Source organism: Octopus sinensis, linkage group LG21, assembly GCF_006345805.1.
Source record: "Octopus sinensis linkage group LG21, ASM634580v1, whole genome shotgun sequence".
Taxonomy (NCBI): Eukaryota; Metazoa; Mollusca; class Cephalopoda; order Octopoda; family Octopodidae; genus Octopus; species Octopus sinensis.
The window spans coordinates 12523131-12548911 of record NC_043017.1 but is presented as its reverse complement, the minus strand read 5'-3'; the positions used below and the strand labels follow the sequence as shown (position 1 = coordinate 12548911).

Genomic DNA, 25781 nt, shown 5'->3' with positions numbered 1-25781 from the left:
CTAGCATGGGTTGGACGGTTCCCAGATCCCCCAGTCGAACCGTCCACCCATGCTAGCATGGAGAACGGACGTTAAACGATGATGATATATATATATATACACACACACATACACACACTCACACACACATTTACCTGCACATGTGTGTGTATGTATGTATATGTTTATATGTGATTATATGTGTACATGTGCGTTTATGCATATTTGTGTGTTTGCATATGTGTATGTGTGTATTCATGTATGCGTGTACGCATACACATGCATCTACATACAATTTATAACTTCTAAACAGACACGTGCATGTTTTTGTAAAAGCATTCGAAAGTGCACATATATATTCATGTAACGGTGCATTGATAAGCATACAAAGATGCATGTGTATATATACATGCATATGTATATATACACATGCAATTCCACATTGATGTTTAGGTGCCTGTTGCTACTGATGTTATGAAAAATGAGTTGTTTATATACACTTAAATATGTATATATAATCTACTTAAATAATGAAGAATAAATATGTATGTATGTATAATCTGCTTGTATATGTAATGAAGTATGAGAGGTTTATATAAACATATATATGTATATAATTTACCTACCTATATAATGAAGACCGGTATTATATATACTCATGTTTACACGAGTGCTGCTCTATATATGTATATATACATGTACGTCTTGTTACATATATACCTTTGAGTGCATATACACATTATTACCATCAAGATGCCCATAGGTATGTATAATACGTGTCTTCATTACATAGGTAGGTAAATTATATTCATATATATGTTTATATAAACCTCTCATTCTTCATTACATATACAAGCAGATTATACATACATACATACATATTTATTCTTCATTATTTAAGTAGATTATATATACATATTTAAGTGTATATAAACAACTCATTTTTCATAACATATATTGATAAATAATATATATACATATATATTATATATATATATATATATATGAGTGCATATAAGCACCTCATTCTTCAATACATATGTAAATAAATTATATAAGCATTGTTATGTGTATTTAAACACATCATTCCTGCCTGCAAATTCAATATATATATGTATGGCAGACGTTAAATGATGATATATATATATTTATACACACACCTATGTGCCTGGACACATACATAATATATATGTACCCTGTTACTATCTATATATGTGTTATATGTGTTAAACAGTAAAAGATATATATACATGCATGTATATACACATCCATCCATAATATATATATATATATATTATATACACTAGACTGTACATATCTAGGTGTTCGACCATTGGCAACATACATTCCAAGCTCGGCACTTACATAACAAATTTTACTCTCCTCACCATTCCTCGCTCTCCTTGTCCCCCTCCGCCCTTCTCTCTCTCTCTCAGCTCCAACCGTTGTAGCAGTAAATGATTTCCAGGATACTCTGGCTGAAACTTTCCTCCTTCTTCTCCTCTTAGAACATCTCTGCCATTTTTTCTGTGAAACTCTGCAAAACTTCTGTATCCGCCCAGTGCCTTGTTCCAGTCTCACTCCTCTCTTAGGTAGTTTGATAGTAGCTCACCTCTGACCTCGATTCCAGCTGGAAAGCTGTCTGCCACATCTGTAATACAACAACAACAACAACCACAACAACATCAACACACAGACACGTTCATTCACCTTCTCTTCCCCCCCTCTCTCTCTCATTCTCATTCGAGTTTACAGCGACATGGCTGGAACTAATCTTTTGTTTGTTTCATTGGTCGGACTGTGGCCATGCTGGAGCACCAGCCTGAAGGGTTTTGTCGAATAGATCAAACCGGGCCTGGTGCAGCCTCCTGGATTCCCAGACCCCAGTTGAACCGTCCAACCCATGCTAGCATCGAAAGCAGACGTTAAACGATGATGATGATGATGATGATCGACCCCAGTGCTTATTTATTTTTCAAGTCCGGTACTTATTTTATCATTGCTTTATGCTGAACCACTAGGTTACTGGGATGCAAACAAACCAACGCTGGTTCTCAAGCAGTGGTGTGGGTGCACAAACACAGATACATGTACACACACAATGGGCCTTCTACACTAGTTTCCATTGACCAAATCCATTTGCGAGGCTTTGGTTGGCCCGAAACCACAGTAGAAGATACTTGCTCAAGGTGGTGTGCAGTAGAATTGAACCTGGAATCACATGGCTAGAAAGTGAGTTTCTTAATTGCACAGTCTCCAAACTTGATGCATCAGTTACCCTAATCATTTCACCATCTACCTACCTGTATGTATCTGCATCACGTACCTGTATCCCTTTACCTGACTGACCCACTGGCTCATGGTATGCAAATCCTTCTCTTCTCCCTACAAAACTCTCTCTTTTTCTCTTTCATCTTCAAAATCACAACTAGCTTCCCTGATTTCTGTAGCCCTTTTTATTTCTTTTTTTTTCTTTTTTTAGGACAGCGTCGCCTGTGAGACTTTTTGTTTCTGGTATCATCATCATCATCATCGTTTAACGTCCGTTTTCCGCACTAGCACGGGTTGGACGGTTCGACCGGGGTCTGGGAAACCAGGGACTGCACCAGGCTCCAGTCTGATCTGGCAGAGTTTCTACAGCTGGATGCCCTTCCTAACGCCAACCACTCCGCGAGTGTAGTGGGTGCTTTTTACGTGCCACCTGCACAGGTGCCAGGGGGGTCCGGCATCAGCCACGATCGGTTGAAGCTTTTAACGTGCCACTGGCATGGAAGCCAGCCAAGGTCACCTGGCTCAGGCTTTGCAAATCTTTCTGTCTTCCCCATTTCATTCATTTATTCATTCTTTCTTTCTTTCTCCCTCCCTCCCTTCTTTCCTCTCACCCTCTCTTTCCATTCATCCATCCACCCACCCATCTATCCATCCATCTACCCTCCCCGCAACCTCAAGCTAGGCTCTCTGCTTCCTTTAACCCTTTAGCATTTAAACCGGCCATATCTGGCCAAAAGTATTCTGCCTGTTTTATGTGCAAACTGGCCAGATCTGGTCTCTCACGCCAACCCTACAATATCATCTTAAAAATTAACAGCTACCTCATCAAAATCTCATAGCTACAAGATAATGCATGATTAATTCAAAACAATGTGTATGAAAAAGCATTAATTGTGGCAGAATAATGCGAACACTAAAGGGTTAAACTGTTTCAGTACCAAATTACCCGCAAGGTGTCTGCTTCTGGTGTCTTGAGTTACAAAACTCGCCTGTTTTAATTTAAATTATTTCATGTTTAAATTGAAAACCCTCTCGTCACAATTCTATTTCAGAAACTTTTAAAGTTATATTGATAATGGAATTATTATCGCATGGCTCAGTGGTTAGAGCGTCGAGCTTACGATCGTGAGGTTGTGAGCTCGAATCCCGGACCGGGCTGGGTGTTGTGTTCTTGAGCAAGGCACTTTATTTCACGTTGCTCCAGTTCACTCAGCTGTAGAAATGAGGTGCGACGTCACTGGTGCCAAGCTGTATCGACCTTTGTCTTTCCCTTGGATAACACTGGTGGCGTGGAGAGGGGAGGCTGGTATGCATAGGCGACTGCTGGTCTTCCATAAAAACAACCTTGCCCGGACTTGTGTCGGGAGGGTAACCTTCTAGGTGCAATCCCATGGTCATTCATGACCGAAGGGGGTCTTTATTGCTGTTTTTAAGATGATAATTTGGTATCCGGAAACTAAAAGGACCCCCCCCCCCATTGTATATGTGTGTGTTTGTGTCTGTGTCACTACTTGACAACTGGTGTTGGTTTGTTTATGTCCCTGTAGCTTTGACAAAACAGACTAATAGAGTAAGTACCAGGGTTAAGAATAAAAAAGTTCTGGGATCAATTCATTTGAGAAAAAAAATTCTTTTCGGTGGTACTCCAGCATGGCCACAGTCTAATACAAGTAAAAAAATGTGTGCGTGAAAGAGAGAGTCTCCATGTCATGAGATTGCATGATAGTCGTAAATGAACATCACCACCGGACAAGCGGTGTCATTTGTGTCTAGTCTTCCAAAAAAACATGTCTGGGGTGGGGAATTTATTACCTTGCTTGGAAACAGGTGAGGGCTGGCAAGAAGAAGAGCATTCATATTCGGAAAACTTGTCCCAGCAAAATCCAATTGACTGACCCATGTAGACATAGGAAAGTGGACGTGGTGGCGGTGATGATGATGATGATGACGATGATGGTGGTGGTGTTGTTGTATCTTACTCTTTTACTCTTTTCAGTCATTTGACTGCGGCCATGCTGGAGCACCACCTTTAGTCGAGCAAATCGACCCCGGGACTTATTCTTTGTAAGCCCAGTACTTATTCTATCGGTCTCTTTTGCCGAACCGCTAAGTGACGGGGACGTAAACACACCAGCATCGGTTGTCAAGCAATGCTAGGGGGACAAACAAGACACACAAACATATAACATATACATATATACGACAGGCTTCTTTCAGTTTCCGTCTACCAATTCACTCGCAAGGCATTGGTCGCCTGGGGCTATAGCAGAAGACACTTGCCCAAGATGCCACGCAGTGGGACTGAACCCGGAACCATGTGGTTGGTAGCAAGCTACTTACCACACAGCCACTCCTGCGCCTATTATTTTAAATTACTTTAGATTTTATTCTCCTTTTTGTCATGTGAGTTTTTAAAGATATATATCATTGGTGGGGAATTCTCAAATTTGTATAAAGGGCAGAATTCGACCCCAGTACAAAGGGTTTCCCCCCAACCCTACTCTGTGGGATCGATTGCTTGACCCCTCCTCCCCCCATTACCTGAAATAACAGCCAAATCTCACTCAAATTATACATTATTTTGTGATAAAAACAAAATAACATTGAATTATGTAGCTTTTTGATACATGACGTCTGAAAAAAAATTTTAAATTAAGTTGAAATGGTCATGGTTGGAATGCTTTTGATCATAAATCTGCTTGACCAGGGCTGACCTGAACAGACAATATCAGTAACAGCAGCAGCAATGACTGAATAAATAACCTTATCTATTGACTTTTAACTCCTACTGTCTCTCTCTCTCTCCCTCTCCCTCTCTCCCCCAGCCTGATTTGTGTTATAGATATCTGAAAGACTAAGGCAGATGGTCACCTGGTGTTTATGGTGAGAATGAGAAATACGCGTGTTGTGTTTGCATGTATGGTTTCATCTGTATGTGTGTCTGTGTGTGTGTTTTTTATGTATGCTTGCAGCTGTGTGTGTTTTTATTTGTGTAGTACATGTGTGTGTGTGAGATTTGCATGTATGGTTTCATCTGTATGTGTGTCTGTGTGTGTGTTTTTTATGTATGCTTGCAGCTGTGTGTGTTTTTATTTGTGTAGTACATGTGTGTGTGTGAGAATGATTTCTGCCTAGATAGCACTGTATTGATGGCTCTTAAGTCATGTGATACTCTGCAGTGCTAGTTTACTTCTTTCTCAAATAAAAGGGGACAGAGTGGACTCACAACATGCAAATGTGTTTGTGTGTGTGTATGTGTGTGTGTGTGTGTGTGTGTGTGTGTCTCCATCCATGTGTGTCTGTGTGTGTACATGTCCATGTATATGTTTAAGTGTGTTTGTATGTGTGTGTTTCTGTGTGTGTGTGTATGCAACCAAATGGTAGATATAATTCCATTGACTCTAATGGCCATTGGATCTATTTCATTCTAATGGTAGCTGCAACAGCTTGTTCCACTTTGAACATGTCTACAATAACAACAACAACAACAACCAACAACCAGTACAAAATTTCATTTAGTCTAACCACATCTATTCATCTATGACAGCACTAGCTCCACTGGCGGTGGTGGCCACTGTTGTCGTTGCTTAAACTAATGCTCCGCAACCGGTATGCCCCATGGCACACGAGTGTGCCATGAGATGATGCTAGGTGTGTTGCAGTGTAACCTGAATATTTTTTTTCCCTATATGCGCAGGAGTGGCTGTGTGGTAAGTAGCTTGCTAACCAACCACATGGTTCCGGATTCATTCCCATTGCATGGCACCTTGGTCAAGTGTCTTGTACTATAGCCTTGGGCCAACCAAAGCCTTGTGAGTGGATTTGGTAGGCGGAAGCTGAAAGAAGCCCGTTGTATATATATATATCACATGATCACGTGATCGACCAGACCAGCAGATGTTGCTACACACCGCTGGTCACAATGCGTTCGCATTGTTTTAGCCTTCGAATGACACCACCCCGCTGGCTAAGTGAGCAGGCCAACAGAAGAAAGAGTGAAGGAAAGAATGGTGAAAAAGTACAGCAGGGATCACCACCCCCTGCCGGAGCCTCATGGAGCTTTTAGGTGTTTTCGCTCAATAAACACACACAACTCCCGGTCTGGGAATCAAAACTGCAATCCTGCGACCGTGAGTCTGCTGCCCTAACCACTGGGCCATTGCGCCTCCATATATATATATATATATGTGTGTGTGTGTGTTTATGTGTTTGTGTTTGTCCCCCCAACATCGCTTGACAACTGATAGTGGTGTACTTACGTCCTCGTTACTTAGCGGTTTGGCAGAAGAGACCGATAGAATAAGTACTAGGCTTGCAAAGAATAAGTCCTGGGGTCGATGTTGTCGACCAAAGGCGGTGCTCCAGCATGGCCACAGTCAAATGACTGAAACAAGTAAAAGAGAGCATTGGTTTAAACTCAGGTCTCTCGACATTGACAAGATCTGTGATGAAAACCATTACAGCCACGAGCATCCTGTTGGTTTTATATTCTTTCCTTTTTTTAATACTTTAATTATGAACTTCATGATTGCTCCAGTAATGTTGTTAATTGTCTCTCCTCGAAAAAAGAATTAATATTTTCTGCAAGTCATGTTTCCTCAATAAACATGACATATCACAACAAAAAATAGTTAGAAACATGACATTCTTCGACAAAAGATAGGTCGGCGGGGGAATAAAACTGATTTCTACAGTTAAAAGCAATGAAATGTTGAGTGGATATATCTGATTTCATGTATGACATTCGTCAACAAAAGACTTTAATATAAAACTGCTTTCCGAAGTTAAGGGTAATGGAATTTTGAGTGAATACATCTGATTTCTACAGTAAAAGATTTGGAAAATCTGTCTGTTCTTTATTTTTGCAGCCATAATAAAGTTAGAGCTATGTCAGCCAACAGTGTAAAAGTATAACCGATTTATTAGAGTTAAATTTTAACAACAAAATCTGGATCTTTACCTTTTGACTGACAGATTTAAAAAATAATTTTTTTTGACTAAACACTTTCAAACTTGGTATACTTGTAGAATGTGTCACACAAAACATCTTTTACTCTTGGCGTTGTTGAGAAAATTCTGTATTTTGGAGGTTATTTCTTGTTAAAGTTGTCGTATTTTGGTAATTTCAACCAATCAATGACTTGTATTCAGCTGAATAAAATTACTGCTGTCGTTTATCAACAACTTCCGGTGGTGTATATTTTGTTTGTCACTGTTATTTATGAAATATTTCATCTCAGTTACGTATATATGAATAAATGAGTGTATCTGAAGCATAACCCTAACCCTAAAACCCTAACCTTAAAACCTTAAAGCTAGAACCAGTACAAACGCACGAACGATGTCATAAATAACAGTGACAAACGAAATATACACCACCGGAAGTTGTTGACAAACAACAACAGTAATTTTATTCAGCTGAATACACATCATTGATTGGTTGAAATTACCAAAATAAGACAACTTTAACAAGAAATAACTTCCAAAATACAGAATTTTCTCAACAACGCCAAGAGTAAAAGATGTTTTATGTGACACATTCTACCAGTATACGAAGTTTGAAAGTGTTTAGTTACAAAAAATTATTTTTTAAATCTGTTGGTCAAAAGGTAAAGATACCAAATTCTTATATGGCCCACCAAGGGTCACATGGACCCTTATTGAGAACCAATGACTTAATAAAAAACAAGGGTAGTAGACTGCATGAATCATTAGAGTGTAGGACAAAATGTCATGAAGTATCTGGTTTGGCCCTTCATATTCTGAGTTCAAATGCCACTGAAATCAACTTTACCCTTCATCCTTTTAGTATGGATGAAATAAGGTACCGGTCATTTATTGAGGTTGATATAACTGACTTTACCTCTCCTCAAATTCTTGACATCTTTCTTGTGTTAGAAGCAACTGCAATGGGTGCCTGAATTATTAGGGAATCAGACGAAATGTTTTGCAGTGTTTGCTCCAAATCTTTACATTCTCAGTTCAAAAGCCATCGAGGTCAACTTTGCCCTTCACCCACACCAATCAAATACCAGGGGTCCATATAAGTGACCACCCTCTTCCCTCAAATTTCCAACATCTTGCTTATGTTCAAAATATGACAGTGGACAGCTTGAATCCTGAGTGTCAGACAAAATGTCTTGCTGTATTTTTGTTCCATCTCTTTACATTCTGAGTTCAAATTGCACTGAGGTCAACTTTGCCTTTTATCCCTTTAGGGTCTGTAAAATAAATTAACATGAATTCAGTTTAATCAACTACACCTCCCCACACTCCAGGCCCCAAGCTATTGTTAGAAACATTTTGTTGTTTTTGATTAACTCTAGTGCAGCCCTGACCTTTCTAGTCACATCCCTGCCATGACTTTTCCATATGTATATGAGGGGTATTTGGCTGCTATTTTGAGCAGATCAGGTGACCACCTAGGATCACCACCACCAGCTGGAGGTGGGGTATTTATATATATATGTATATTGTTTAGGTTTCTCTGAATAGCCCCTTTGGCATGGGGGAGGAATTTCCCCACCCCTACCCCACGTATACTGACTTTGTATTGAGGTGTCTGTGGGGCATAGAGCACATGTTTTAGATATTAAACCAGACTGGTGATTAGACTCTGACCTTTGACCTCATCTGTGACCTCCTGACAGCTGATGTATGGTATATCTATGTACTACAGTTTATTGATGTTGGGACCTGTTTGTTTATACTCCATATTAATTAGTGTGTGTGTGTGTGTGTGTGTGTCCCTGCATGTTTGTGTCTGTATGCATGTATATGTGTGTATGTGTGAGTGTGTGTATTTGTAATGAGATGTGTGTATCAACGTATGTGTGTATGACTGGATATATGTATATGTGTGTCTGTGTTAGTGTGTATGTTTATGTATAAGTATTTTCATGTGCATGTGTGTGATTAGATTTGTGTGTATGTATATATGTGAATGTGTGTGTTTGTATTTACTTCTGTGTGTATGTTTGCATGTGTCTGTATATTTATGGAAATGTGCATATGTATGTATGCGTGTATGTGTGTGTATGTATGAAGATGTATATATATATACATATGAATACACACACATGCACATTGATGAAACATCTGTAATAGCTAAAGATTAATTATTTTGTATGTATTTCTCTCTCTCTCTCTCTCTCTCTCTCTCTCTCTCAACACACACAATCGGTCAAACATTCCTGACCCCCTATAATGTTCTTGATTCTGTCCCTCTCACCAGACTCCCTGCTACCAGTTAAATATAAACCCTTTTATAGGACCACACACAATGTATGTTTATAGATTGTTATTTTAACTACAATGCAATATACTCTTTTACTCGTTTCAGTCATTTGACTGTGGCCATGCTGGAGCACTGCCTCTAGTCGAGCACTTATTCTTTGTAAGCCTACTACTTATTCTATTGGTTTCCTTTGCCGAACTGCTAAGTTACGGTGACGTAAACACACCAGCATCGGTTGTCAATCGATGTTGGGGGGACAAACACAGACACACAAACACACACACACGACGGGCTTCTTTCAGTTTCCGTCTACCAAATCCACTCACAAGGCTTTGGTTGGCCCAAGGCTATAGTAGTAGACACTTGCCCAAGGTGCTATGCAGTGGGACTGAACCCAGAACCAAGTGGTTGGGAAGCAAGCTACTTACCACACGGCAACTCCTACGCTATAATTTTTATGGCACTTTGGTCAAGTGGCTTCTCCCATAGCCTTGGGCCAACCAAAGCCTTGTGGGTGGATTTTGTAGCTGGGAACTGACAGAAGCCTGTTGTATGTATGTGTGTTTGTGTGTCTTTCTGTATGTTTGTCCCCATCACACCATCACTTGTTAACCGATATTGGTGTGTTTATGTCCCTGCAACTAAGCAGCTCAGCAAAAGAGACTGACTGGAAAAATATCAGGTTTAAGAAATAAGTATTTAGGTTGATTCTTTCAACTAAAATTCTTCAAAGCAGTGCTCTAGCATGGCCTCTGTCTAATGACTGAAACAAGTAAATGGTAACACGTGTATGTGTGTGTCTGTGTGTGCGTGTGTGTGTGGTGTCTGCTCCATCTATACAAATGATTGCCTTCTCTCTAAGCTTCTTCATTGTGAATGGCATTTCTGACATTCCATCCATGACCTCTCAAATGACTGACTGCTCAATCTCACTTCATGGTTTGAAGCATAGGTGACCAACGAAAGTTGTAACTTCCACTGGATTAATCAGGTCCCTTTATCAGATATGAATCCCTGGGAACTGCCATGTGCATAAGCCCTTTCACATACTACACACGATGTTCAATCACTCTGTTCAGGATGAATGACATTGCATAGAGTTGATCTTTGGTGGGACTATTGGTGGTCGACTTACCCAGCCCTGAAAGTGGTGGACATGGCCACACGTTTATAACCTCCAACACCTAATGTTCTCATTCAGCTTCTGACGACAGCCCCTCCAAAGCCAGCATTTTATATAGTCACATGATTGACTTTACTGCCACCTGCAAATGTGAACTTAGTGATGTATGTAACATACATGTGATGTGAAGTGCAGAGTTTGACACAGATCACAGGATGGTGTGTGTGTGCACGTGAGTGTGTGTATGTGTATACACTCACATGCCTGTAAGTGTGTATGTTCATGTGTGTTTTAGTCTGTCTAAAATCTCATCTTGTATATGCCTATCTCTGTATATGCATATTCCAGTATGTGTGCCTGTGGATGCATATATATATATATGTGTGTGTGTGTGTGTACTGTTGTAAATCTCATCATATATATATACACACACATACTCATGTAGTTTGTTTATATATACATGTATATGCATATATATAAATATATGCCTGTGTGTATGTGTGCATGTGTTGTCTAAAATGTCATCTTATATGCGGCTGTTGTGTACATACAACCCTGTGTGTGCATGTCTATATATATATATATATATATGCTGTGTCTCTAAAATCTCTTATGTCTGTCTGTGCATGTATATGTGTATACATTTGTGTTTATGTGTGTGTGTGTGTGTGTATGCATTTGAATATGTATGCACATGCGTATATTTGTATACACATATATATAGAGCTGTCTTACTGGCATTATGGGTGCCTGGGAGAATCTGTGCATCAGGCCCTATAATATTTATTCAAGGCAGACCCAAAACACATAGATCATAGCTGGGCCCTTAGATTTGTGATGCCCCTTGACAAGTGCTGATTGTATCCATAGCTCGTAATGGTAGCACTTTTTATGTATGCAAGATATTTGCATATGTAAGTATACATATTTGCATGTGTGTATGTATACACATGAGGTATCTGTAGGTGTATGTGGACGTCTATACACGCCTGTATAAGTCTCTGCATTTGTATGTATAATTACATTTGAAACTATACACTTTTGTACTTGTGTATACATGTGTATTTGACAAATGTGCAATTACATATATATATATATATATATATATATACACACACATATATAAACACACAAACACATGCACTTATGTATATATATATATATATATAATATATATATATACACACATATAAACACATATGCATATATATATATATATATATATATAATATATATATATATAAATTTATGTATATACATAGATAAAACACGTGTATACATACACATATATGGTCATATGTACATTTGTATTTATATATTATATATATAAGATATATATATACAATGTACATATGTGAGCATACACAAATGCATATATATTATACATGTATACACACACGTGTGTGTGTGTTTGATCTATATGTATTTGCATATGTATGTATATATGTGTATATGTATTTGATGTCTGCTTAGATATGAGTGACTACATGTGTATATGTATGTTCAGATATTCTTACATGCACACACACACACACACATATATATATATATATATATATATATATATATATATACACATATACTTACATACAGGTTCATGAGTGTGTGCACATATACATGCATGTGTGTGTATGCGTGTGTGGAAGTGTATTCTCAGCTCCGTGCTATCACTGTTTTATGCGGTTTGCTATCCAAATTGACTTCATTGATTGCAATAACGGTGTCTGTTTTTTTCTCCTCTTTTCTCTTCTCCCCCCCCCCTCCTGCCACCGCCTCTTCTTCCTCCTTCTTGCCCTCCTCCTTTTCCTTCTCCGCTTCCTCCTCTCCCTCTTCTATTTTTACCATTCGTTTCATGTTATAATTAACTTAGCATTGAATGTATCTTACATACTTACATATACACACACACACACACACACATGCATATATGTATGTGTGTGTATGTATGTATGTATACATATGTATGTATTTATTTATGTATGTATGTATGCATATATATATGTATGTATGTATGTATCTATGTGTGTGTGTATGTATGTATGTATGTATGCATGTATGTATGTATGTATGTATGTATGTATGTATATGTATGTAGATGTACATTTCATTTATTTATGTATTTATTTCTTCGGAAATGGTGATGGTGGGCGTGGAAGGAGGCTGTGTCGATTATTTTGGAGCATGGGACTTAAAATGGCTTGCGGCATTTAGTTATGCCATTTTATGCTTGTTTTCCCCAAGCAATTCCTTTCTTTGTGATGGTAGACATGAGTAGTGGTGTTAGTTCCTGGGTCAATAGAAGAATTTAAGTACCTGTCATATCTGTGGGGGTCGGCTGTAATGAAATATAATGTCTCCTTAGAATCTGTGTTCTAGTTTCCGAGGTCAGCTTGGCCTTTCACCAGTCTGAGTGAGGGTCGATAAAAGTTAAGTTTCTACCAGTTGCTGGGTGATGGTGGTTGTGGTGGTGGTGGTGGTGGTGGTGGTAGTGTCGGCAATGATATTTGAGTTGTGATGGTGGTGGTGGTTGTGGTTGTGGTGGTGATGGCAGTGGTTATGATTGTGGTGGTGGTAGTGTCGGCAATGATACTTGAGTTGTGATGGTTGTGGTGGTGGTGGTGGTGGTATGAACTCTGGTAGTAATGATGCCACTGGTTATTTGGTGGTTAAGGATGGTGGTGTTTGCGATGTGGTGGTGATGGTGGTGTTGATGACGTTAGTGGTTCTGGTGATGGTTGTGGTTGTAGCTGTGGGTGTGTTTGTATTGTGGTAGCAGTAGTGATAGTGATGAAAGTGGTGGTAGAAGCAGTGACGCAATTAAGTTAAAAGTTCCCTCCCTAAATTTCTGCTCTAATCCCCTTTCTGAGAGTCAACTGGCCCCTTATCCTTCCTACTGTAACCCATTGTCCTTTGCTTCCAAAATTTGTACTATGTTAGAAATCATCATCATCATGCCTATAATTATTATCATCAAGAGAAGTGAGTTGGTTGACTCGATAGACCAAATGCCTTACTGTATTTCTTTTGGCTTTACGTTCTGAGTTCAAATTCTGCTGAGGTCGACTTTACCTTTCATCCTTTCACAGTCGATAAAATAGTACCAGCTGAACACTGGGGTCAATGTAATCGACTTATCCCCTCCCATAAACTTGCTGGCCTTGTGACAAGTCTTGAAACTATACTCTTTTACTGGTTTCAGTCATTTGACTGCGGCCATGCTGGAGCACCGCCTTTAGTCGACCAAATCGACCCCAGGACTTATTCTTTGTAAGCCCAGTACTTATTCAATCGGTCTCTTTTGCCGAACCGCTAAGTAACGGGGACGTAAACACACCAGCATCGGTTGTCAAGCAATGCTAGGGGGACAAACACAGACATACATACACATACATACATATACACGACAGGCTTCTTTCAGTTTCCGTCTACCAAATCCACTCACAAGGCATTGGTCGGCCTGGGGCTATAGCAGAAGACACTTGCCCAAGATGCCAAGCAGTGGGACTGAACCCGGAACCATGTGGTAGGTAAGCAAGCTACTTACCACACAGCCACTCCTGCGCCTATGGTCATTGTCTTTATTAAATTAAGATGGTGAACTGGCAGAATCGTTAGCATGCCAGGTGAAAAATGCTTTGTGATATTTTCTCCATCTTTATGCTCAAATTCTGTCAAGGTTGACTTTGTCTTTCATCCTTTCAGGGTAGATGGAAAAAGTACCAGCCAAGCACTGTAATTGACTATTCCCCTCCTCCAAAATTACAGGCCTTGTCCCTATAGTAGAAAGGGTTATTATTGTTGTTGGTGTTGGTGTTGTTAAGGTGGCGGGCTGGTAGAATCGTTAGCATGCCAGGCAAAATGCTTAATGGCATTTCGTCCATCTTTAGGTTCCAAGTTCAAATTCCACTGGGGTCAACTTTGCCTTACATCCTTTTGGGGTTATGCTCTGGGGTTGATGTAATCAACTTATCTCCCTACCCCAGATTTCAGTCTTTGTGCCTATAGTAGAAAGGATTATTATTATTATTAAGCCAGCAGAATTCGTTAGCACACTGGGCAATCCTCCATCTGAGTTCAAATTCTGCCGAGGTCAACTTTGCATTTCATCCTTTCAGGGTCAATAAATTAAGTGCCAGTGAAACATTGGGGTCGATGTAGTCAACTAGCCCTTCCCGAAAAATGCCAGGCCTTGTGCCTTTAGTAGAAAGGATTATTATTATTGTTATTATTATTGCTAAGGCGGCTAGCTGGCAGAACTGTTAGCATGTTTGACAAAATACCTTGTGGCATTTTGTCTGCCTTTATGTTCTGAGTTCAAATTCCATTGAGGTTGACTTTGCTTTTCCTCCTTTTAGGGTTGATGTAATTGACTAGCCCCCTCCCTTACAATTTCAGGCTTTGTGCCTATAGTAGAAAGGCTTATTATTATTATTATGAGAAGTTCTTTGTTGTAGTTTCATGTGAATTTCTGCTGCATCAGTCATAGTGCATCCATGTTCCTGAAGAATGTGCAGCTTTGTGTCCTTATTTTTGCAAAGATTGGAAGATTATAGTATAAACTCCGTCTGTTGGTGTACTGCAACAGTTTCTTTTGTTATGGGGGTTTCGTTTCCTGTTTCTTCTTATACAGGTGTATGTTCTGTTGACATCGTGTGTAATAAATGTGAGTTGTGTTATTTCTATTTGGCCTTAATCTTGTACGGTTTATGTTGCTTGTTTAGATCAATATTTCTCAGCTATTTTTACCTGTGGACTCCTTTTGATTCCTATTTTAACTCAGATGGACCCTCCTAGCTATTTGATGTCGATAAAATCATAAATTTCATCAACATCAAAAAATCATAAATTTTTTTTAATTATATATTATTCGGAATTGTATGAGAAAAAAAGTTATTAAAATATTTTGTGTATTGTAGACCAAAATATTTAGTGCTCTACAACCTTTTTTTCACTTGCGGTACACTTGTATTCTTTTCAAAATTCTGTGGCACACCTGAACTAAAAATATAACTAAAAGTATAGGGGAAAAAATTATATTCAGGTTACACTGCGGCACACCTAGCATCCTCTAACATTAACAACAAAATCTTGTGTGGTTCCCATAGGCCCATATGAACCCTAGTTGGGAACCATTGTTCTTGATTATTATATTATTATTATGGTGCACCTGAGCACTGTATACAATAATTTCATTATTATTTTATATGCTTGTGGGTGTGGCATATGAAGATTGTTTTATTTGTGTATTCTTTAGAATCATGAGCTATTCTAGTAATTTCTTAGTATCTTTTGTCCAGCAGCAGGAGTGGCTGTTTAGTAAGAAGCTTGCTTACCATCCACGTGGTTCCAGGTTCAGTCCCGCTGTGTGGCACCTTGGCCAAGTGTTTTCTGTTATAGCTTCAGGCTGACCAAAGCATTGTGAATGGATTTGGTAGATGGTAACTGAAAGTAGTCTATTGTATGTGTATATATATATATATATATATATATATATATATATATCATCATCATCATCATCATCATTTAATGTCCATTTTCCATACTAGCATGGGCTGGACAGTTCAACTGGAGTCTGGGAAGCCAGGAGGCTGCACCAGGCTCCGATCTGATCTGGTAGTGTTTCTACAGCTGGATGCCCTTCCTAATGCCAACCACTCCATGAGTGTAGTGGGTGCTTTTTACGTGCCACCTGCACAGGTGCCAGACGAAGCTGGAAAACGGCCACGATCGGATGGTGCTTTTTACGTACCACCGGCATCTACATGTGTGTGTCTTTGTTTCTGTGTTTGTCTCCCACTATCATTTGACAACCAGTGTCGGTGTATTTACGTCCCTGTAACTTAGCAGTTCAGCAAAAGTGAACAATAGAATAAGTACTGGGCTTTAAAAAGAAAATAATTCCTAGGGTCAATTTCTTTGACTAAAAACTCTTCAGGGCAGTCAAATGGCTGAAACAAGTAAAAGAAAAACTCATTATTTCATCATAATTTCCGTAGTGTGATATTAATGTTAATTGATGGCTGTTGCCTTGGTGCAGTGAGATAAACAATCTCAAGTGTTCATAGCAGCAGAATTTTTTCCTTTTTTTTTTTTTTTTCCAGTTATTTTCAATGCTTCAGAACTGATTTTATTTTTATTTTATGATATTTTTATTTTGTTTTAAAAAAAATAAAAAAATATTAATGGGATTATCACAATGGATAGACTTAGGTTAAGTCAGTGTGGCATTGGTAATAAAAAAAAATATCAATGTTTCTCTTGTCAGGCAATCTTCTGTCGAAAAGAGTGCAAACTATACAAGAAGCATTGATTTTTGAAATTGTTGAATAATCAGAGATGTCCGTTTGGCTGTCTCTGTATGTCTTTGTCTGTTTTCCTCTGTATGTGTATGTGTATGCTTGAGCAGATTGTATAAATTATCAATTTTCATTGCATTATTTTGGTGTAGCAAGCATGGCCTGTGCAAACAGATCTTCTCTTATTACTCTTTTACTCTTTTACTTGTTTCAGTCATTTGACTGTGGCCATGCTGGAGCACCACTTTTAGTTGAGCAAATCAACCCCGGGACTTATTCTTTGTAAGCCCAGTACTTATTCTATCGGTCTCTTTTTGCCGAACCGCTAAGTGACGGGGACATAAACACACCAGCATCGGTTACAAGCAATGCTAGGGGAACAAACACACACACACATACACACACACACACATACATACACATATATATACATATATATGACAGGCTTCTTTCAGTTTCCGTCTACCAAATCCACTCACAAGGCATTGGTCGGCCCGGGGCTATAGCAGAAGACATTTGCCCAAGATGCCACGCAGTGGGACTGAACCCGGAACCATGTGGTTGGTTAGCAAGCTACTTACCACACAGCCACTCCTGCGCCTATTATTAAATATTTGCTTTAAAAATGCTGCTCCAGATTCAAAGTAAATTCTTTCAGCTTTCACCCATTGCCATAGCCCCCCTATAGTACTAGCTGCTTTCTATGCCATATTGCCCTCAACCCACTTGGGATAGCCAAGTCATTAATTGAGAATAACCCACATTGCACAAGGAATTGATATTTTTACCATTAACACTAAAGCTCTATCTGCGACGATTTCATCTCAATCGAAGGAGAGGGGCTTTCTCCGTCCGGGTTGCGGATCCGTGGAATAAGCTGCCGGACGAGATAGTGAAGATGCCGACGACCGCTCGGTTCAAAGTCTCCCTTGACCACAAATGGCTGAACTCTTTGCATGAACACCACCCTGTACATAACTTCATGTCCCCCTACATGGCCTTGCTTTTTGCTTTTTGAGCCAAAAAATTAACTTAACTTCTGCAGAGAAGGTAAGCTACTATAAATTGGCTTGAACTTTCCGGACAACCCAATATTTTTCCACTGCGCTGATGATTTTACCAGCTCACTACCTTTTTATACAAGGTGCCCATGGCTCAGTGGTTAGAGTGTTGGGCTCAAACATGAGGTTGTGAGTTCGATTCCCAGACTGGGCTGTGTGTTGTGTTCTTGAGTAAGATGCTTTATCTCATGTTGCTCCAGTTCACTCACCTGTAGAAATTTGTTGTGACATCACTGACGCCAAGCTGTATTGGCCCCTTTGCCTTTTCCTTGGATAACATCAGTGGTATGGAGAGGGGGAGGCTGGCATGCATAGGCGACTGCTGGTCTTCCGTAAACAAACTTGTCCAGACTTGTGCCTCGGAGGTGAATTTTCTTGGTGCAATTCCTTGGTCATTCATGACAGAAGGGGGGGGGGGGGATCTTTACCTTTACTGTGTGTGTGTGTGTATATGCATGCAAACACATGTGTACGTGTGTTTATCTATGCGTCACGTAGTGTTTAGGGTATCTGGTGCCTATGATTGTAAGATCAAGAGTTCAATTCCTGGTCGTGCGTTGCATCCTTGTTGGACCAGTCCACTTGGAATCATCATCATCATTTAACGTCCGTTCTCCATGCTAGCATGGGTTGGATGGTTCGACCGGGGATCTGGGAAGCCAGAAGGCTGCATCAGGCTCCAGTCTTTTTCTGGCAGTGTTTCTACAGCTGGATGCCCTTCCTAACGCCAACCACTCCGTGAGTGTAGTGGGTGCTTTATACGTGCCACCTGCACAGGTGCAAGGCGAGGCTGGCAATGGCCACGGTCGGATTGGTGCATTTTATGTGCCACCGGCATGGAAGCCAGTCGAGGCGGCACTGACATCGGCCACGATTCGGATGGTGCTTTTTACGTGCCTGAGAACTATGTTAAGGGCTTGTGTGTCTGTGGAATATTCAACCGCTTGCATGTTAATTTCACATGCTAGCTGTTCCATAGGTTGAGATCAACTGGAACACTTGTCATAATTGATGGAGTGTAAGTATCTACATGTCTGTCTGTCTCTCTCTCTGTGTACACACACACACATACATACACACGCACACACACACACACACATTATACTGCATAGTACACAGCTGTGTCTGTTACCACTGCTTACAGCATCACTTCAGTTATTTTATACCCACACAACCACTCCAAACACACACACACACTCTCATACATACACGGATTCAAACAAGTTGTGGTGGAAGCTTGTATGTGGTCGCTCAGTTTGCTAGATATAGCAGCGAAATCTCATTCAAATTGGATCCCACAAGAAAAGAAATTTTGAAAAAGCAATTCCATATCCTCAGTGTGTGTGTGTGTGTGTGTGTGTGTGTAAGAGAGAGAGGAGGGAGCATGTGAGAGAGTGTTTGTTGAAGAGGGTGTGTGATGGTCACAGCTGGAGTGCCTTTGAGAAAGACTGGTGAATCAAGGCTGACCTGGGGCTAAACAACCAACACTGCCACCACCACCACCATCACCACCACCACCACCACCACCACTACTACCACCACACTTTGACCTATCAATAAATGTTTACTTAACCAATATACCTGCTGACTTGCTCTCAAACTTTAGCTTTTGTTGTTGTTGTTGGCTCTATGATGATGATGATGATGGTGGTGGTGGTGATAATGCTTGTTGTTGTTGCTTCAATAGTTGTTATAGTTGTTGTTTTAGTGGGGGGTTTGGGCGGGGAGTGAAGGTTTTTTTTTCCCTATTTCCTGTGTGTTTGAATGCATGTGTATCCTTTTGTTTCTCTTTTTCTGTGTGCATGTGTTCGTATGTATATATTATATATTATATATTATATATATATGTGTTTATGTGTGTGTGTGTATGTATATATATATATATATATATATATATGAGTGTATGTGTGTGCGTATGTATATATATATATATATATATGTGTGTATGTGTGTGCGTATGTATATATATATATATATATATATATATATATGTGTGTATGTGTGTGTGTGTATATATAATATATATGTGTGTATGTGTGCGCGTATGTATATATATATATAATATATATATATATGTGTGTATGTGTGTGCGTTATGTATTATATATATATATATATATATGTGTGTATGTGTGTGTCGTTATGTATATATATATATATAATTATGGTGTGTGTATGTGTGGGTATGTGTGTGTGTATGTATATATATATATATATATATATATATACTTGTGTGTACTTATGTATGTATGTGCGTGTATATATGTGTGTGTGTGTATATATATATATACTTGTGTGTACTTATGTATGTGTGTGTGTGTGTATGTATACAGACACTTATGCATGTGTGGTTTGTACATTCCTCCCTCCTATGTGTGTGTGTACCTCTGTGTATGTGTGCTTGTGTGAATTGTATGTATGTGTGAAAATGCGAGCGCGTGTGTGTGTGTGTGTGAAAATGTGTGTGTCTATGTGTGTGTGTGTGTGTGTGTGTAGCATATGTGAACATATGAATGTGAGATAGAGAGGAAGTAGGGGGTGGATCACAATGACTTCTCTCCAACCTCCATTTTCATTATGATGTCTTTAAAAATTAAGGTCAGTGTGTGTGTGTGTAGGGGGGTTGATGGAGGGGGGAGGGGGCAGTTTCCTGTCAGTTGGTGTTTTTGTTGTTTTTAGTTGTTTTCATTCCCCCCATTTCGTTAATGGCATCCATCTCCTTTCCTTCCTCTTCTTCCTCCTCCTACCACTACTACTACTACTACTAGTGTTATTAATGGTTTGTGCTGCTTAGTAGTTGTATAATGGCTTCTACCACAACCATCTCCACCACTGCCTCTGCTACAACAACACCACCACAACAACAACAACAACAACTACTACAACTGATGATTTTATTAATGACTTACTACTATTATTACTACTACCACCAATACCCCTAGCAGCAGCAGCACCACCACTACCACTGCTGCTGCTACTACTATTACTACTACTACTACTACTGCTTAATGATTGTGTTCCTTCCTATCTTTTGTTATTTTATATTGTTTTATTTGCTTTTGCTGAGCCCCTGTGGCTAATAAAAAAAATCATTAATGAATGTGCTGCTGCTGCTTCCACTACTACTACTACTACTACTACTACTACTACTACTACTATTATTACCACTACTACCACCTTATCTGACTTTGGGACAAGGCATTATGGTAGTGGGGGATGGGGCGATGCCTGGGCAATTGAACCAACCTTTGGCATTTGACCTGACTTGATCAGTATTTATGGGACCAATAAGAGAGCTACATTGGTCGCTAGATCTGCTAGAAATAGCTGCGAAACTTCCTCAAATCAAGCCATATTGTCTTAAAAGAGAAAAAGGGTAAGGTTCATTGAACAATAGTCCTTGAATATGTAAGAAAGGATGGTCATGGCTGGAATAGTTTTGATCATAGGTATTTTCAGTCAGGACTGACTTGGTGGTGGTGGTTTGGATCTGGATAGCATTAGCTAAACAACTGCAAAAATTTTCCAAGAAAATCAAAAAACAAAAAGCCTGTATGTGGTTTCTCAGCTTGCTAAAAATAGCAGCCAGATGTTTCACAAATCAAACTACCATCTGAAAAGGATAACGAAAGACACATGTCTTTTTATCTTTTACCTTTTGAATCTTTTACTTGTTTCAGTCACTGAACTGGGGCCATGCTGGGGCGCTTACCTTGAAGGTTTTAGCTGAAGAAATCACACCTCTTCCATCAGTACATATTTCTGAAAGTCTGGTACTTTTTCTGTTTGCTTCTTTTGCTGAACTATTAAGCATTGGTGGGACAAATGCAAAGCCACACACACTACAGCTCCCACTGTCTCCATCTATCAAATTCATTTGTTATGTATTGGTCAGCCCAATCTATAATAGACAACACTTGTCCAAGAAGCTGTGCAGTGGAACTGAACCTGGAAGCTTGTAGTTGCAAAGCAAGCTTCTCAACCATACAGCCATATATATATATATACTCTTTTACTTGTTTCAGTCATTTGACTGCGGCCATGCTGGAGCACCGCCTTTAATCGAGCAACTCGACCCCGGGACTTATTCTTTTGTAAGCCCAGTACTTATTCTATCGGTCTCTTTTGCCAAACCACTAAGTAATGGGGATATAAACACACCAGCATCGGTTGTCAAGCAATGCTAGGGGGACAAACACAGACACGCATATATTATATATATATATAAATATATGACAGGCTTCCTTCAGTTTCTGTCTACCAAATCCACTCACAAGGCATTGGTCGGCCCGAGGCTATAGTAGAAGACACTTGCCCAAGGTGCCACGCAGTGGGATTGAACCCGGAACCATGTGGTTGGTAAGCAAGCTACTTACCACATAGCCACTCCTGCGCCTATATATATATATATATATATATATATATATATTTGGGAAGGTTGTGGTTGGAATGTCTTTGCAGGGTGTCATTAGCTTTTGGTAATTATGGCAATGTTTATCCATGATTACATACATTATTATGTAAAGCATCCTTCCAGTAATAATTTGGTTGTGTGTGATCCAATAGATTTTTGGCTGCTACTTCTAGCATATCATGAAGCCTTTGCCCACCCCCACCGCCAACTTTGAGGCTTCCTTTTTGATTCCTTTTCCTTGCTTTCTACTTCCCTTCCACTTCTCTTCTCTCTACTCATACCTTAACTCCCACTCCATCATTTTATGGCTTCACTCATACTCCACTCCACTCCACTACTCTATCATTACATTATCTTGCCATGCTCATTAACTCTCTCTAGTTCTTCTAATTAGATAATTAGGTAATATTAATTATTCTGGTCAGCTTCCTGCCACTTGTTCGTATTGCTTGCTCCTCTTGTATTTTTATCTACTTTGTGGTGGATGATTGTGGTGGTAGCTCAGTGGTATAAGCAGTTTATCAGCATCCTTTTTCCAGCTTCTAGTTTTGAGTTCAAATCATATTTGGTTCCATGTAAACTTTTTTTCAATCCTCAAATATGGACGGAAAGGTGGCGAGCTGGCTGAATCGTTAGCACGCCGGGCGAAATGTTTAGCGGTATTTTGCCTGCCGTTACGTTCTGAGTTCAAATTCCACCGAGGTCGACTTTGCCTTTCATCCTTTCGGGGTCGATTAAATAAGTACCAGTTTCGCACTGGGGGTCGATGTAATCGACTTAATCCGTTTGTGTGTCCTTGTTTGTCCCCTCTATGTTTAGCCCCTTGTGGGTAGTAAAGAAATAGGTATTTCGTCTGCCGCTACGTTCTGAGTTCAAATTCCGCCGAGGTCGACTTTGCCTTTTCATCCTTTCGGGGTCGATAAATTAAGTACCAGTTACGCACTTGGGTCGATGTAATCGACTTAATCCGTTTGTCTGTCCTTGTTTGTCCCCTCTATGTTTAGCCCCTTGTGAGTAATAAAGAAACACATACTATTTTGTGCGTGTGTTTGTGATCCGAAGAAAAGGTAGTGCCCATGACATTTTATAGGGCCTTGACGACTGGTGAGTGGTGGTGGAAGAGATGAGATAAAGGTGTCCTCAGACCCTTTGTCGTCTGAAAGCCCTATTTTAATCTTGAGAGAGAGAGAGAGCCCATAACTTACCACTTTAACCATTGGCATTCAGTCTGTGTTCCCAGCTGCAACCGTATTTATTTACTCATTTAAAAAAAAAAAGTGAATCACTGGATGCTCATGGGGGGTACATGAAAGCCCTGTAATCTCAATCTGATATCCTGTAAAGCCATACGTAGGACAAAAGTTTTCTACACTTAACACACGTGCCTTGATTATCGTACCGTTCTTTTTCATTGAATCTTGTGTGTGGAGCTGTCAAGGGAGATAACTCTCATCGTTTTTTTTTAATGTTTTCGTTTCTGAAAGTAGTTTTTAAAAAATTTTTTTTAAGAGACTGGATTTTTATCACTCACACGGGGAGCGATTCTTCCTTTCTTTCTCTCCTTATCTTTCTTTTTTTCTTTCCCTCCTTCTTTTCTTTCTCTCTTTATTTCCCTTCCTCCCTATCTTTCTTCCCTTCCTCCCTATCTTTCTTTCCCTTCCTCCTTTTCTTTCTTTCTTTCTTTTCTTTCCCCCTCCTATCTTTCTTTCTTTCCCTCCCTCCCTCCCTCCCTCCCTCTCTATCTTTCTTTCTCTTTCTTTCTTTCTATCTTTCTTTCTCCTCCTTTCTTTATTTCTTTTCTTTCTCCTCCTTATTTCTTTTCTTTCCTTTTCTTTTCTTTTTTTCTTTCTTTTTCTTTCCTTCTTCTTTCTTTCTTTCTTTCTCATCCTTTCTGTTTGTCTGTCTGTCTGTATGTATATGTATATATGCATGTATGAATAAAAACAGAGACATTCAAGACTGCATGCTGAAAATTCCTTGGCTTTAGGGTATTGTGAAAGGCCTGGCTGGAGGCTCAACCTTCCAAGCCCTTTTACAGGGCTTATAGAAACAGGACTACTGCAATAATTGTGTGAATCTGAGAGGAGAATAAATGTATTGAATAAAATCATAATTAACTGATCCTCCTGTATTTTCTTTTAGCCAAAGCCAGGAGCTTTTCAGCACCCCCTTGTGTGTGTGTGTGTGTGTGTGTGTGTGAGGAGTGGCTGTGTGGTAAGTAGCTTGCTTACCAGCCGCATGGTTCCGGGTTCAGTCCCACTGCATGGCATCTTGGGCAAGTGTCTTATGCTGTAGCCCCGGGCCGACCAAAGCCTTGTGAGTGGATTTGGTAGACGGAAACTGAAAGAAGGCTGTCGTATATATATATATATATATATATATGTATATGTATGTGTGTGTCTGTGTTTGTCCCCCCTAGCATTGCTTGACAACCGATGCTGGTATGCTTACGTCCCCGTCACTTAGTGGTTCGGCAAAAGATACCGATAGAATAAGTACTGGGCTTACAAAGAATAAGTCCCAGGGTCGATTTGCTCGACTAAAGGCAGTGCTCCAGCATGGCTGCAGTCAAATGACTGAAACAAGTAAAAGAGTAAAAGAGTATATATACATACACACACACATACATACGCTCACATACTAGATATAAATTGATGTATGTCACTCTACTATATCTACACTATTTATAGACGTAACTTTTAATGAACAAACAAAATGCAGAAAATTAAGCAGTCCTGCAGTGGAAGCTTTTATCTTTTTTTGTTTTAGTGTAAGTAAACAAATACGATATGACAAGAGAAGGTAGGTTAAACTACATAATAATGATGATAATAATAATGATAATAATAATATGATGATGGTGATGATGATAGTAGTAGTGATAATAATTATAATAATAATAATAATAATAATAATAATAATATGGTGATGATGATAGTAGTAGTGATAATAATTATAATAATAATAATATGATGGTGATGATGATAGTAGTAGTGATAATAATTATAATAATAATAATAATAATAATAATAATAATAATAATAAAGAATAATAATAGACACCCAACAAATTAATAATTTCCTGCATTGGCAAATTTTCACATTTGCTGTGGCAATGGTGGTGAAGGTTGTGCTTGAGGTGTGTGTGGGGGGGGGAGTGAGCTTTTAATTTAGGTGGGGTTTTTTTTTTTTTGGTATTTTTGCTGAGTTCTGTTTGATTGGTTCCATTTTAAGTAGGTACCAATTATTCTAAGTACTTTATCTATTTATTTTGTTTTGGTTTATTAGTTGCATAACCAAGTAAATACAGCAGAAACAACGACAACAACACTACCACCACCACCACCACCACCACCTCCTCCACCACCACTACTACCACCACCACCACCACCACCTCCACCA

At 39.4% G+C, this 25781-nt stretch overlaps 1 protein-coding gene and 1 long non-coding RNA gene across 4 annotated transcripts in view; both read left to right on the top strand.

Annotated features, from left to right (window-relative positions):
• The window catches only part of LOC115222912 (CTD small phosphatase-like protein), a 225145-nt gene that overhangs the window by 155720 nt on the left and 43644 nt on the right, over window positions 1-25781 (top strand). The gene's annotated exons all lie outside the window — the stretch shown is intronic.
• On the top strand, window positions 214-15691 carry LOC118767435. The gene is made up of 3 exons (XR_005003359.1): window positions 214-226; window positions 8660-8664; window positions 15541-15691. It is a non-coding gene; the product is annotated as an uncharacterized LOC118767435 (long non-coding RNA).